Genomic DNA, 15902 nt, shown 5'->3' with positions numbered 1-15902 from the left:
AAAGACTATCTATTTTAACTCACCATATTTAGTAAAAATATATTTTATATGCAATACTTGAAATCAACAAAGTAACAGATATTAACACATTAATATAATATTAACAACACATTAACAAACATATTAATAAGATTATTGGAATTATTAAGACTTTCTAATAATTATTAAAAATAATTATTATAATGTTGTATTTCCTATATTAATATGTATATATCAAATATTTAAAAAAATTAATGTGTCGTACAATGTAATTGTGAAAAAGAAAACAGAAATTATTTTGCATAATATGTTGATCGTCAAACTCAGCTGGGAACCTATTTGTCCCGAGAGAAAAAGAGAGAATAGGTCGGGATCAACAAATAGCGAAACAAGATCTGAAGGACCACTCCAGAGCGATTAGTTCACATGGTGTCCCATTACATCCTACCGCCAAACCCTGGCATATATGATGCATGTATTGTGAGGCTGTTTGTGTTATTAGATTTAGATTGGCTGGCACGTGGCAGGGGTGGCGCGTGCCGCATTGCAAACGTTACAACGTGGGTACAATACAAAATCGTTTTCCTTCAAATACTGGTTTCTTTGGCTTCCCATAGAAGGGTATCGATTTTCACTTGCAGGCGCACAGCTAACACGCTGCTACAATAACGCGCTAATTTCTCTGCTATATAATTTATTAAAAGAATACCAAATAATAATATTGAATTTAATGAAGATTTCAAGGAAGATTTCAAAGAACCACAAACTGATTTTAATATTTAAAAATCAAATAGAATTAAATTTAAGAGATTATACGACTAATTATACGGAAAATAATAAAGGTTTATTTTTAGATGTAAATATTGATGGAAAAAAATATATAATGTAAGAAAATCTTCACTTTGTTAGTTGTATCAAAATAAAAATAAGTTATCAAGTGATAGAATATATAGAGTTCGTGGTATGAATGTCAGTAAGAACAATGCAATTATAAACAAAAAATCAAGTAAAAAATTAAAGATAGAATGCGAAACGTATTATTGTGTTTATTATGCACTGAGAAAAAAAATGCTAGATTAAAATAAATGCTTCTTTGAATAATGGTAATTGTACACTATAAGTGTACAAAATGTTTATTTGTACTTTTATCTTGTATTCCTCTATTATTATTTAAATAAAAAAGCAATTTGTGACTCACCGATACGACGCGCAACAGCAGAGTTTTAACTACATTGGCCTGAAAAACGAATACAAAATCTAAATTAAATTTACGTCAAATCTAAAAAATAGTACTTTTATTTTGTATTATTCCTCTATTATTATTTAAATAAGAGCAATTTGTGACTCACCGATACGACACGTAACAGCAGAGTTTTAACTACATTGGCCTGAAAAACGAATACAAAATCCAAATTAAATTTACGTCAAATCTAAAAAATAATTGTTACGCGAGTTGAGTTTTTTATTTATCTTTCGAGAAAACATTTCATAAAATAATGACGTATTTCCTGGAAAAAATCAAGTTTAATTCCTCAAATAAATCTGATAAATCCGATATTTTCGTTACTGAGTATAACATTTTTTAATAAAATATTGTGTATCTTTAATACGAAGCATCACACTGTATCATCAATACATACAGCTGATAGCATACCCAGATAGCACAGAGAGTTAAAAAAGAACTCAATTGTATTTCACCGCTTATGAATTCTTTTTGAGATGCAAAAAGAATTATTTTTATAAAAATATAATAAAAATAATTCTTTCTGCATCTCAAAAAGAATGCATAATTGGTGACATACAATTGAGTTCTTTTTTAACTCTCTGTGCTATCTGGATAGCGAATACCTCCGATGCTGCGTTTCTTTGATTCACACTCAATTTTTTATGTAATTTTAACTGGCATCATCGGATTGCTCGTCTCAAAGATTGTAAAAGCAATCTATTTCACTTTCCCCGAGCACAGCAAAAACAGGCTTTATTATTTTTAACGTAAATCATCAAACGAGCGATCGGAATAAACAGAAATTAAGGATTTTCTCTCTAAAAGTAACCGAATAAAATAAAAGCGAGATATTCACCTCAGGGTTGCTCCGCTGTCGCCCGATGCCTTTCCCAGGCCTCCTCCTCCTCCATCTCTCGGATACCCTCGATGTCACCTTACACTCGCGGAAGTACTTAACCTCTTTTCCACGGACGCGTTGCCGCGCATGATTGACACTCGCGCTAATTGCAAGACGATCGCGCGTCACTTGGCGTCACTCCCGGTATTGACGACGTACTTAAATCACAACAAAAGTGAACAACGCGAGAAGAGACAAAAAAACGAAGTAACGACAGAACGATTCACCGCGATTCGCACAGCGTCCGCACACGTTTGTCGAGCGACACACACACACATACACCAACATACGTTTCGGGACGAGACGAGACGCGAACGATGGCAGGTGATTCCGACGTACGAAATGGACAAGGTCAATTACGATTGTAACTGACCACACGAAGCTACCGATCCGGGTAATCGACACAGTAACGTTTCCGTAATGGTCGACAAGTACGAAAGTACAGCGTCGCTACCGGCAACTTCACTCCGTACGTTTGGCGCCAATTAGACCACCACTGATCAAGACACGATGGACCGTTCGAGAACGTGCGATCCAAGTTTTCACGTCATACGTGCAACGCGTTTAGAACGTCGTGATCTCAAAGAAGTCGTAAACGTATTATTAACGATATTGCCGCGTTCTTTCTCGTCACTTTCGGTCGTCACTCCACACGCCGCGGGCGAGGGGGAAAAGGCAGAAGGGAAGGAGGAGGAGAAGAAAGGAAAGTCGCGCGTCACGAAGCCGGTGAAGCTATTCGACCGAGATTCACTTAAATCGACGAAGACGAGAATCGTTACACGCCTCACCTACGTTCGTCCCTTCGATCTCCGGGCAAAATCGGCATCACCCGCCTTTCGAGAAAGGAGCACCGGCATCTCGACACGCTCGCGAATCGTCCCGACAACGAGCTGTGGTTACCGGACGCACCGATGCATTGCGCGCGGGAATAGATGACGCGGATGAACCAATCAGCTTATCGCCTCTCTCGCGAAGACGAACGATTGGCTAATCGTTGCGTTGTCTTTCTTACCGACTTTCTTAACATCTTTGGGCGAGTCCATCCAATGGGAAGAGCCCATCCGATGGGAAGAGTTCATCTGCTGGGAAGAGTCCATCTAATTAATCGCGTCAGGCTATTGCTAATCATTCGCTTAGTACGCTGTGTGCTCCTTTCGTATTATTCATCACCCCGTGAAAGAACAACGCTATGACGATGCACAGAACGCGTCACGCTACGAAAGAAAAACATTGAAACATTTCAAGTAACAGGTATTTCATATTTTTATCAGAAATATACAAGAATACTATCTGGAAGTTTTTCATGATAGAAATGTAAAACAAATTAGACAAGATTCTATGTCACATTATCAAATTCAATAATAGCGAGAAATAAAATTATCATTCACGATTATTTTTTAATCTATTAAAATAAAGTATATTATTGAGTCACGGATGCTAGCTAACTTGACATTAATACAGTACAATAATGATATTATAAATACTATAGGTTATACTATTAGTACGTAATACAATAATAGTCATCACTAATTAGTAGCAGTATCGTCTATCTTAACAATAATAAGCTTTAATTTTGGTTGATCAACTTTAATTTCTAGGTTGTATTTTATACACAAATGTAACTATATTTTCTACTTGTTGCAACCAATTTAATTTTATTAACATGTGCTCTTTCGTAAAATTTTCAAAACATTATCAAGACATGATCTAATTTGAATCTACAAAAAGAACAAAGTGTATAATTTTAGATAAAGTCTATATTTTTAAAATAACATTTTCATCTTTTTTTTAAATTTCTCAAAAAGATATAATATTAGCAGATGTTTATTATCCCAAAAGACATATAAGTATTATAATCTATATATAAAATAAAATTGTATAAACTGTATAATAGAGAGAGAGAGAGAGAGAGAGAGAGAGAGAGAGAGAGAGAGAGAGAGAGAGAGAGAGAGAGAGAGAGAGAGAGAGAGAGAGAGAGAGAGAGAGAGAGAGAGAGAGAGAGAGAGTATTAAAAAATACATGACAATTTATAAATCTTCTCTTTAAGTATAGCAAGCTCCTGTTTTTAGTTGTCTGACTATCTAGTTATCGCATCGCCATGCACTGTCTTTACCATTATTATGTTATCGAGGCTGAGCTCGGGTTGCGTGTCAAAGGGGATGAACATTCGGGCAAGCTGGGATAAGAGCAATCCGGTGATCCACCCCTGACAGTTCATCGTGATAAGATCTGCTCGTGCAACGAGTCGGCTCCATTCATATTCTGTTTGCTTTCTGGATCCTACGACATCGCAAGCCCATTGTATTCTCGGTGATGCGAAAGAATATTACCATCTGCTTATTACCGGTAATCTTCCTTCAATGGTATCGAATTTCCATGAGCTCAGAATAGCGAATCTCGTCAACAAACGATCTGTTCAAAATGCATTTTATTCACTTTTTGAGACGTAATCTACAGAAACGATTTACAGTATTTATACACTCAATTTTGTAAAAATACTAAATAAGTAAATTTAATTAATATTTGAAAAATTTGGACAATCTTTTTAGGCACTTTTATCTTATATAAAATTTTTTAATGCATGCATACGTCAAAATATTAATAAAAAAAAATATATTATTGAAAAAATGGAAAAATTGTACGAAAATTTATCTTTCCAAAGGTAAATGAGGTGTGATTATAGCATACCCGGTATAATTTTCTTAAATTAATTTTTTTAAAGATAACAAATCATTGATTTATTATCCTTATTATGGATCACTTAACTAACAGGCATCACGCATATTCAAGTGTTTCTAATATTTTTATGATATTATAATACATGTTTCTGTAATCAATTTTAACAGAAATTTTTTTTTAAGAGTGTTTTCAACGTACCTTTATTATTTCTTGTATGTAAAAAATTATCTTTGTATTTAAAAAACGTTTACATTATTTAATTATTATTTTAATCATCAATAAAATAATAATTTTACTATAAAATATTTAATATTTATAATATAAATATAATTAAAGCTTTTATAATTAGTTTTTATAATAAAGAAAAAGAGAAAAACGTAAGTATATTAACTATACAGTTATTTAACATTAAAAAAAAGATGCATTGCATTAGTTATAAATAACTTATTACGACATTCAATAGGTATTGAACACAACAGTAAAGACAACTAATAGAGAGGCTACGTTGCAAAGCTAGGTTGGCCGAGCGGTCTAAGGCGCCAGACTTAAGTTCTGGTTCCCATCTGGGAGCGTGGGTTCGAACCCCACACCTGGCAAATTTTTTTACATAGAAAATTTGCACTTGTAAATTAATTAAAACATTTCAGCTTTACTTTTTACAAATTTTCAACAATATATTTTATTTTATTAATATTTTGACGTATACATGCATTAAAAAATTTTATAAAATTCTTGCTATTATTTCTTAACTAATTAAATTAAAATATTTTTTTAATAAAATTGCAAAGTTAAGTTTCTAAAATGTTTTTTTCTTTATACAAGAATCTTATTACATTTTTTACTAATATATTTTTTTTTATATTTTAATCATATATAAAAGATTTATGTTGTAATATTATAATACATGTTTTTGATGCAATCAACTTAAATATTAAAATAAGAATAAATTTTATAAGAATAAATATTTTTTTTTTAATATTTTGCATTTTTTTAATGGTAAACTTGTCTCTATAATTAGAAGATGTTTACATTAACTAATTATTGTATTAATGTAAATAATTATCAATTTTGTGATGAATACAATTTTTCATAATTATCAATAGATATTTATAAATAATTATAAATAGATCGAATCTCTCTGTAAATCTAATTATAGAAATAACAAAATTAAAAGCATTAATACCGATTGTTGATATAAAATTTTCCATACTACCGATATAAATATTTAAAATAATTTATAATTAAATCTACGGAAAATTATAGCGTGTTATCTATTTTTAAAATTTAAATTGAATTTTGTGTAACTTAAAATATATATATTTTTTTATGTATACATATAAAAATGATAGACGAGCTTCACAAAACATTCGACCATTATTAGATTTCTCTTTAATGTTAATAAAAATAAAAATAAGAAAAATAATTTAACGTAAGCATTAAAAATAATTTTAAGTAATTATCTATTATTATTAATATCAATATCAATTGATTACAAAATATTAAAAGCGCATAAGTCGGTAATATAGACATCTGCTTTTATTTTATCTTACTGATAGTAGATTATATTTCATATATACCCTGCAGATAAGCTCAAATTTTCCCTGTAAACAGTTATCTATTTTGGTACTAGATGTCAGTTATGTCTTTATTTTTAATTGAAACATATCTAAAAATGTGTATCTAAGACAGTAAAATTAATAAATTTTTATTGATTTACTGTAAAAAAAACTTATTCTGAAATATTGGAAAACTTAAACTTTAATAATAATAATTAGGAAATAGTAAGAAAAGTTATTTATGATTCTTTGCCTTATTTTCTGAAGAAAGCTTCAACGATGTATTTATTAAGTTCCAGAATTTGTTTTAACTTCAAAACTTATTATGTAGAAAATTTTAAATTAATATATGCTTTAAAATTAGTAGATTAATAAATGCTTTAAAAAATTAGCTTAGAAGAATAAAATTAATACATTACATTTATAAAAGCTTCAATATACTTTAAAAAATCGATTAAGCTCGTGATTAATTAAAATGGCTACTTATTTAAAAAGATGACTTTTATTTATAATAAATTCAACTAGATTGAAAGATAAAAGTGATTCAAAGAAACAGAAAATTATTTAGTCATAGATTCACTTGTGATAATTGTTAATATATATAATTCATGCTGGAGAATAATTCAATTCTTAATAGACAGGAATTAATATACTTTACACAAACATTATTTAAACATTATTTTATTTTGTACAAGACTTTCAAGAAATATAATACCTCCACACACACACACATTTATATATAATTCTTACATTCTATTTGTGAAATATTTTATAAAAATATTTTTTTTATAAATATTTTATTAGCTTCTATATTTTAGCTATTTATAATTAAATATTTATAAATTTAAAGAAAATTTAAATTAACTCAAAATTAATTTAATTTAGCAATTAGCAATTTAATAAAGAAATTACTTATAAAATAGCTTTTCTTCTTCTTCTTCTTCTTATTATTATTATTATATAATAATTATACATTATTTTTTGTACGTATAGTTTTATTTAAAAAATAAAGAGATTAAGAAAATTATTATTTTACTGTTTATCTTTTCCAATATACACACATGACACAAATGCATTTTCTCTTTACGGCCTACATTTTGCCAAGGACCCTACATCAGTGCAGCGATGGCAATCGACAACGCCTTAATAACATTTCTACATTATTCAGCGGTCAAGTTTTGAAAGATCATTAAACGAAACAACGTGAAACGCGGTCGTAAAAGTAGCTGGCTGAAGTTTCCGCGTCTCTTTCCGAGCGGCCTCGCGTGTCAAGCTGGATGCGGCGCGACGCGACGTGGCGAACACGGCTGTGAGACGTCGCACGAGTATCGACCGTAAAGAGACAGCACGCTCTTACATTAGAAAACGATATGTAATATTATCGGGACAACGCCGCGTCATGCGGTCATATAATTACCATACGTAACGGCGAATAATCGCGGAGGGCCCGCGTCAATGGCCCTTGCGCGTTTTCGAGATCGCCGACGGAAAATATGACGCGGAGATCCCGCGGAATATTAACGAGGGAGGCCAGTCCGAGCCGTAAACACTCGATGTAAACGTATCCGGGCGCGAACTCCGGGGACTTCGAGATCCGCGCTAATTTGGTTTTACGTTACAAAGTGATTATACGTACCCCGACGCAACGGGGTAACGCAACACGGGCCCGGTCGGCACCTTAATCCGAAACAAAGCATCCGTTTCGGCGGAGATCGCGTATGTAGGTGTGCGACGGTGTATGCCGTGGGACCGCACACATTGTCCCATAGGTGAGCCCCTCGTCCTGCCGCGCGATTGCGATGGAACGTTCCGGACTAAGCCTCCCGAGGTCAGGGGGATATGGTATAATTATGTCGAACCACTTACGCGACCTCTTCGGCTACCTCGAATCAGAAATCGATTATTCTCGCGGCGGCCTCTCACTCTTCTCTGAATTCTTTTCGGAGTCTCTTGGGAGCACGCTTTCCGTTCGATGAATGTAGCAAATGTTTCTGCTTAAAGATTTCGGATTAAATGATTCGGAAGAATCAATCTTTCAACGATTTGAAATGAAAATCATGAAACATGCAGAACCGTGGAACCGAATCTTGTTTCTACAAATTAACTTAATTGTTAAAAAAATTTTCAAGATTTCTTTGCTAAAAAATTGTCTATGATAAAAAAAGAATTTTCTGAACCAAATTTTAATTAATCTTATAATTTTTGTATTTACAAGATAGATCGGCATCTCGTTCTGCAAATTCAAAAGTATTCAGTAGGTTGTAGGTCTTTTTTTAATGTTACGTTATATTTCAAATATTACCAAACATTTTGCAAATTTTCTATTATTATATTTGAGTATTATATCTGTAAAAATTTAAACATAATCTTTTTAGTAGTTTGAATTATTTATTTGGTTTTATTATTTAATTTTTTGTTTGCTTTGACTCTTATGTTTTAGGAATTAAGAAGTCAAAGGAATTAAAATGATGAGTTATTACAACTTGGTATTGTAAGCTAAAATTTTCGTTGTTTTTTCTTTACAACTGATTTCAGGGTTAAAATTCTCATGATCAAAATTTTTTGCCATTAATTCCTGAAAGAAAGATAAACATGAGAAGCGTGCAGTTTTAAATTTCATTAACTTTTTTAGCCGACATGTTGTAAAACTGGTATCGTAAAACTTCCCTAAGTAAAATAAGGAATAATTTTTCACATTTTATCTCTACTATTTTTATTATCTTTTTTCTCCTAGTGCGGTAATCGATGTTGCACAGTTGTGTCTCTTTTGCAAATAACCGGTTCACCTCCTCGATGTATAGCATCCGTATGACGTAATAAAAATATTTACGAATCGGAATAGGCGTTACGCAGTCTGTTCTCGCGAATCGTGACTGTTACGTGAGCCGGAATGAAAATAGTGTGTGAATACGGTTTACTGACTGCGGCATTCCAATAATAATTTACAATACGAAGAAACCTCTCTTCGCGTACGCGAATAACAGGTAATGACGTACTTAAGGAGGTACGGTTTAGATTCCGCTTAGGCGTAAGTATACGACGTGGAGAGGTTCAGGGTTCGAGGTTCAAGTGTCCGTGCACACGTTTCACGTGCGTGTCGCCGAGGTGTAGGCCGGCTCGAACGTGAATTCCGAATACTTCACGCACGTGTCTAATAGTACGTTCAAACACAACGGTAAATTAGCGCCAACATAACTCCATCTCGCAGGGCGAACTCCCACATTAATCGACGATGTTACTGGTGGCAGTTCTCAAATGGCTTTTAAAACCACTTTATGACGTAATCTGAAATTGTGTTGTTGTATCCGATTAAAATTATAATTGCTGCTGTTGCAATCATGATAAGATCAACGACGAAATTTATAACAGATTCTTTCGGAAATACGTATAGTACAACTTTCCATTGCGGGAAAAGCCGCGGCTTGAGATCCGATTTTGCTTCCTGAAACGTAATTCATAACACGCGCGTTCATTACACATGCATTAAGAAATGGCTCTAACAACTCTTACAAAATATTTCTCTCGCTAAAATCAATATACGTCGATGTTACGTACAACACATCGACTTCAATCAATATGGATCGAGCAATAGTTCATGAAAGATTGCTGCATATTGATTTGTTTCGAGTATTTCATAATACATAATATCTCACGAAATAATTTTTTACACAATATTCTATATTTTATTAATTAAGTTACTTTGTAATCATAAATATATAAAACAATTTTATTCATTATTTTCTAATTTATTCTTTTTCTCCATAAAAGATTGTATATACATGTCCCGTATTTTATTTTGATAGACTGTAATTATCTTTCTGAAACAGATACTGACCGTTTGTGTTTATCCATTTTCTGAACAGATACGAACCTCGTTATACCGAATTTGGTAACGACCACCTCGAAGTAGTACAACGCTACTTTCGTTTGCACTTGACACTTCGTCCACCGCCAAAGTCGTTGCTCAAAGAATCTTCTAACGGAGAAATCCATGTGGTGAGTGAAAACACACACAAGTCATATCTCTCACCTTTAGCAAAATTCCATTTAATTTTTTTTTTTTTTACATTTCTGCATTTTATTTTTAATAAAAAATTTTTTTGAATAAATGCATATTCATAAAAAATAACACTACGTGCAAAATATTTACTACGTGAAAAAGTACTTCTTTAAGGATGCATAACATAACGTTTTAATTAATTACAAATTATTAAAAACAGATAATAATAATAATAAATGTGATATATACAATATATTATAATTAAAAACTTAATGACACTTAACAACTGTCACAGAATAATTACTATTGCATTACTATTTATTTTTATAGAAAAGAAAAATTTAACGACTAAAAATTAGCAAAGAATATTACAGAACTTATTTGTGATTTTTTTTACATTTTGTAAGTATATCTTCATTTAATGTAACAATAGTTGATTAAAATTGTTCCGAGGCCGTGTACTTAAACCGTTCTGCTTGTTTCTCTTGACTTGTTTCTCTAGGCTTGAAAACTGGCTTGCTATAAAATAATACTAGAACGATAAAACACACGCGTGCGACATGGTGTACGCGCGCGTGGGAAGGCGATGTCGCAGGTAGAACGATCTCGAATTGGTACACATTGATATATCGAGATTTGAGACGAGATCTTATGGTTTTGATATGCACACACGCCCCGACGTCACCGTACGTTCGAGCCTATTAATACCAAAGTCAGTACGTTACCGTCTCATAAATATGACTGCCGATGCGAAAAATGACGCGTCGCCACGAGCTTGACGCGAATCGTTAAATCAATTCCCTCCTTTTCTTACCAACCTGCCGTAAAATTCATTGATGCAAATAGAGCGCATTTATCACGGTCGTTGAGAAACGAATCGTTCCGTTCCATCAATATCGAGAAAGCGCTCGCACCACTGTCCCGATCAAAATGTTCAGTGAACAATTCCCATCAAGACGTTCGACAGATTGTGATCTGAGATATCACGTTAAGTCGCATTGTAACTTGTATCACTTGTTTATATCCTTCGCGTTGTCCTGCACACGTACGATCGAGTGCACGTTGTTGCAAACATTACATAATACACTGCTGCTTGATAGTCGACGGTAAGTGAAATGTAACAGCAACCGTTGTCGCAACAATGTCTTTTTAAGAAGAAAGAAATGTACAACCATTGCGGCGAATTCTTATCATCGCGATCGTACGAACATAACACCGTAGGCTGTGTTTCACGTTGCGAGGAACACAAGAGTCATGTGGGTTTCGCGAGAAAACAAGCGAAATAATTGGACCCTAAGACCGATTCGGCGGTACGCGCGAAGACATATGTGACATCATTGCTGTTTTTCTTTCGACCGCACGCAAAACTTTATGGAGCATTCGAGGGCATGCAGGTTCCGAAAGCGACACTTCAGCTCTAACATTCCGGGCGCCTTCAAATTTTTCTCGACAATTCATTTATCCGTATCTTATAATAATTAATTTACATTTTTTTATCCGCTGCAAATTCAATTTGTATTTAATTTAAATTGAATGTCCGCCTTCGAAACTTCTTACGGCCATGTATAAATATCAAGATTAAGAGGACAAAAAAAAATGTTTGCACGTATCGCGAGACGCAAGACGGTGGCGCCATTGGGCAGCGATAAAGTTTTAAAATGCGGAAATAAAAAAATACGGGTCGCCCTTATAAGGTGGGATCTCACATACGCGCGTATTACAAGACGGCCGAGAGTCGCACGGATAATTTATGACGCGGGACAAATTATGCCTCACCGAACCGGTAAGGAATTTGTGCGTTGTCAAAGGTACCAGAGTTGTGACTCGCTTACAACGGGTGTTAATTGAATGACACACTCCTAAACAATTATAAATATTCCCTGATTATTATAATCTACCGTGTTTATGCGCCACTTATAACACGTATGAATCAGACAGGGAAGAAAGAGAAAGAGAAAGAAGATGGTGTGCATACGTGAATGATGTCCCTCAAGGCGATTTTGTTTCGAGAGGTATTGAAGCTGCTGCATGACCGTACCTGAGCCTACTCAAGTGTCTCGGGTAATACGTTTAAACCGTGCTATTTGTAATTTCATTACTTGCACTTAATGAACGTTAAATGATTAAATCGCTAAAATATGTCTCGCGGATCGCAATCCCCTACGGCGATTCGCTTACTGCCGCAACTAATTTCAAGTGTTCGCGGCGCGGAACTCTGGCGAACAGACGCGATTATTCATTATTCCTCCCTGCCGGTAATACCTCTTCCTTCTTAAATAATGTGCATATCTTAACACTGAGGTTTATTGCGGCGAGAGCCATTACCGCTGTCATTGCGCGCTCGCGCATCGCGTGCGCGTCTCGAAAGAGTGTCTTTATTAAACGCGTCATGCCAGAAATAGCGTTTATGCATATAGTTCTGCATATATATGTACTAGCTACACTAATATTATGAATAATAAACCCAACAAATTGTACTTTACGTCTAAATGTTGCTAAATCTTTCCACAGAATATTCCGATATTATTAATAGGTTCAAGATCGAAATACTTCATTATACATTCATACAAAAGGAATTTATTCAGCCTGCATGTAAGACGCTTCTGTGGAACGTAATATCTTATATTTATCACTGTCAACGATAAGAAGTAGACATATGCGTATATAATATATACAAATTTTTCCAGCAAAACCGAGTTAAAGTGTTCCTTCTATAAATAAAATTAACAGTCTATTTAAAGGGCCTTACTTTAAACTGTACGTTTTGCCGACTGAGGACCGCCAAGGGGACGAAATCGCCGAAGGAGAGAGTGAGGTATCTCGCGCATGCGATCGTCCCCTCGAAATCGCTCGACCGCAGAGATCGAGCTCGTCCACTTCGGCCAATGATTTGTAATTACTGCCGCTAATATGGTACACGCCGGCAGTAGCTCTCATCCAAAACGGCAAGCCAATTACGACGGCGAGACAAAGGCCCCGCAAACCGTTGTAGGGGCGAGACGAGGCCCATGCGGAGACGGTCCCATCAGGACCCCACGAGCTTTACGATCTTACACAGGCGCCACAGGTTAATCGTTCGAAGATCCCTCCACTCTCGCTCTTACATGCAGTATGTTCCTTCCATTCCAGCGGATCCTCGACTCGCCATCCCGCAACGGAATGCTCCTACCGATCGCTACTGTCCCCGCTGATTCAAGCGCCGATGCGCAGAGATCGATGGACTCCGACGAGGCCTCTTTCGAACCGAGCCGCTGCTTCGGATTCCAGAAGCCCTAGGGCCACGCATGTCCTCTACGAGAACCGCCTCCTACGGTCACAATCTCGTTTTCGTAAATCACACTCGTCGGAGAAGAAATCGATTATAGCGCCGTACTTACTAATCGTGAAACACTGTAATTGGATTTACACAAGAGCCAATATAAATAATTAAAAATAAAGATATATACTATATAATACGTTGCAATATATCTGTGAAGTTGCCGTTCCCGGCATTGTAATATATCGCTGCAAATTTAATACTTAATATTGAAAGTTAAAACCCCTGGTTCGCGCGTGTGCTACTACATTCGCGTTCAAGCACGCACATAAAAATATTTTTTTAGGCGTGTTATTAAAAAATATATATTAACGCACTGTTTCGTCAAGTGCCATAATTACGTTTTTTTTTTTCTTCTTCATTAAAGCGAGAAGGAAGCAGGCCCTGTCTAGTTAAAATTATTAGATGAAATTCCGTACCCGAGTTACGTAAATGACCAACGTATCCGGCTTAATGCGGCGGTGAGCGAAAAAGACAAACTCCTTGGTTTCACCACGCGTCGCGGAACTTAGTGTAATTTTCACGGCAGATCGGCATCAGGTGCTAACTAACGTTCCAACAGGATCGACACCATTCCTTTGCCGAGCATGCCGCACGATTCCGGGAACAAAAGCCCGCACCTATAATACTCATGACACGCCGCCGCGTTCTATTGACCCCTGTTATCGCGATTGGGATGACAGGGCGACGTGACAGGCAGTTCCGTTTCGAAATCGTCGGTTTCAATCTTCAATCGAGAGGGTCGGAGAGGGAGGGGGGGAGGAGAAGAGAGGACCGTTGCCGGACGTGGTGCGGGAAGTGCGGGGAATGTGCGAATTGATTTGCGGTTCGTCGTATGCCGATGTACGGTCCTGGCGCCACAGCCGGCATTCCAGCATTTCCGGAATGGCATACCGCCTCTCATCAGGTCCAACTTCGCATTAACGTGGCTCCGTATTAACAGGAAAGGAGATTCGAGTACGGTCGATCCGCGTGGTGCTCTCGAGTGGTGTCCGCACGTCGGACTTGAGGCATGAAACGTTGAAACCTTACGCGTTAAAACTTTAACGCAACGCAATAAAGCCGATAACAAATGCGAGTTTATTACGCCGAATTAAACGCGTGTCAGGCATACTTTTGATTACTCATGACATGAGACTCTGCGATCTATATTGCAATTTATCTCACATCCTGAGATTTTATTTATTTGTTATTGTACACACGTAATTTAATTACATTTTTCATTTAATGTGTGTGACATAATTTACAATTTTGTCATATATAATTTATATATTTAAGATAAATTGTTTGTTTAAATTGAGATTGTTTTTGATGTCAGTATAATTTCTTCCAACACACACAAGATATTTCAGAAATTAGTTTAATTGAAGTTTCGCATCTAATTTAAATAAAAGTTCTCGATCATCTGACATCTTAGATAATAATTCTTTTTTTTTTTTTCAAGCTTCCTTGTCTGAATAAAAAACTGAAGGTAAAAAGAATCTTTAATTGACCAATTGACACGTCAGTTATTAATAAGTTGTATCATGGCGATCTCGCGAGAAAAATAATAAAATTAATAATGTAATGGAATATTACTGGCCAGAGATGAGCAGTCCGAGTGCTAATTTTCTTGTTCTTTGTACACCACCCGCCGCCAGGAAAACTGTGCCGGCGGGGCGGGAATTTCCAACTCGTCGTAAAATTCCGCGATGATCTAACTAACTCCTGGACGCGCGTAAAGCCGCGGGTGGCACCGCGGTGTACCGTAAAGTCCCCTTTACACCCGAAACGCGAGTGGTCCTCAGCCAGGTCGAGATCATCTGTGGGAACCAGGACCAAGCGGCACAATGGCAAGCTTATTAAAATTCCTGGCTGTATTTTATGCTCGCGAGACGGTGAGCATCTCGCGAGGAGGTACGGCGAAGAGCTGGGACGGGAAGAAGGAGAAAGAGAGAAAAGGAGAGAGTGGGAGAATCCTCGGTAGGGGAATTAGCGGGGTACGGAAGGGGGAAGGCCACGCGACTCTCTCGGGGCCCGGGCTTAATCTCGCCACATCTACACCCACGCTTACTAACCGATGTGGGTATATACTGCTGGACGCATCACGAGCGCATTTCACCGCAACGACTTCGGGTTTCATCCTTTCGCCGGCCTCGTTCGCCCTCTCTTCCTCCCTCTCCCTCTTTCTGGACCGATCGACTGTCGAGGACCAAGTTCCAAAATTTTCCGCTTGTAAAAGACGCACGGAACGAGTCGTACTTCGTCAA

At 35.9% G+C, this 15902-nt stretch overlaps 2 long non-coding RNA genes and 1 other non-coding gene across 3 annotated transcripts; 2 read left to right on the top strand and 1 right to left on the bottom strand.

The window, feature by feature from the left end:
* Window positions 1-183: 183 nt before the first annotated feature.
* Window positions 184-3061, bottom strand: LOC118647969. Its single transcript, XR_004965111.1, has 3 exons — window positions 2061-3061; window positions 1329-1367; window positions 184-1216 (listed from the first exon to the last, which is right to left on the bottom strand). It is a non-coding gene; the product is annotated as an uncharacterized LOC118647969 (long non-coding RNA).
* A 145-nt stretch (window positions 3062-3206) lies between these two features.
* On the top strand, window positions 3207-13790 carry LOC105839405. Its single transcript, XR_004965110.1, has 3 exons — window positions 3207-3353; window positions 10201-10333; window positions 13467-13790. It is a non-coding gene; the product is annotated as an uncharacterized LOC105839405 (long non-coding RNA).
* Window positions 5294-5377, top strand: Trnal-uaa. Its single transcript has one exon. It is a non-coding gene; the product is annotated as a tRNA-Leu (tRNA).
* Window positions 13791-15902: the final 2112 nt, after the last annotated feature.

Source organism: Monomorium pharaonis, chromosome 1, assembly GCF_013373865.1.
Source record: "Monomorium pharaonis isolate MP-MQ-018 chromosome 1, ASM1337386v2, whole genome shotgun sequence".
Lineage (NCBI taxonomy): Eukaryota > Metazoa > Arthropoda > Insecta > Hymenoptera > Formicidae > Monomorium > Monomorium pharaonis.
The sequence above is the reverse complement of the archived record's forward strand: the minus strand, read 5'-3'. Positions and strand labels throughout refer to the sequence as shown.